Here is a 950-nt window from a genome sequence, read left to right on the forward strand (position 1 = left end):
TGAGAGCTTTGGCTTGTTCCAGCCTGCTTCTAGCTACTTTCTTATCTGCATTCCCTTTTAGTTTCAACAAGAGGAGGGGGAGTCGGCAGGTGCCAGCTCTCCTCTGCCTGAGAGAAATCCGAGCCTCTCTGCTGCTGGCTGGTGTCTAACTCAGGCTGGAAATTCTGGCTTTGGGCAGGTGTGATCATGACCATGAGGAATACCACTCATTGGCAAAGAGTGCCTCTTAAAACCAGCACCTGTGGGATAAGTAGTAACTGTATGTCTGAATGTTTCCTGATGCTTTTGCACTGCACCCAGATGGAGTTTCTTCACGTTTTATAAACCTTTTTGTAAAGCCTCTCCTTCTTGCAGAGGGGAGGAGTTGTGAGTGGGAGCCGTTTCCCACATGCAGGGGGCGTTCCGGCCCCTGCCTAGCTGTCCCGGCTGCCACGCCATGCCCCCTGGCAGCCAACCAATCAGGTCGATGCTTGGGGGCGGGGTTTAGCTGCTCAAATGCCGCCACAGCAGCATTTCCCCTTCATTGCGTTGCTGGTTTTCGTCGGATCACCCACCCACCCTCCCTTCAGTTCATTCCTTGTTTCTTGACATTGCTATGGACCTTTGGTTGGTCGCCTTGGTTGTCCAAGGGGCCTGGTAGGAATTTTTATCCAACTGTCAAAATGGCACCGGCCCACTTGGTTTTTCGTCTACCTTGTAACAAATCGTCACAACTTTTTAGGTATTGGAGGTTAGGCACTGGAATATGTTTGTGTATTTGCAGGGCAGGGTATGGCCACCGCCTACCTCTCCACTTTATGGGTATTCCAGTAAAGGAATCTGGTAGTCGTGGATCCTGTCTGATGCCCCTGCTGGTGGCTAGGGCCATGGCATGACCCCCGGTGACATCAGGGGGAGCTTTCAGTTGTATTTGCATCAACAGGCTCCTCCCACTGGTGGTTAACCCTGGT

This window comes from Podarcis pityusensis, assembly GCF_964106645.2.
Source record: "Podarcis pityusensis genome assembly, chromosome: 13".
Lineage (NCBI taxonomy): Eukaryota > Metazoa > Chordata > Lepidosauria > Squamata > Lacertidae > Podarcis > Podarcis pityusensis.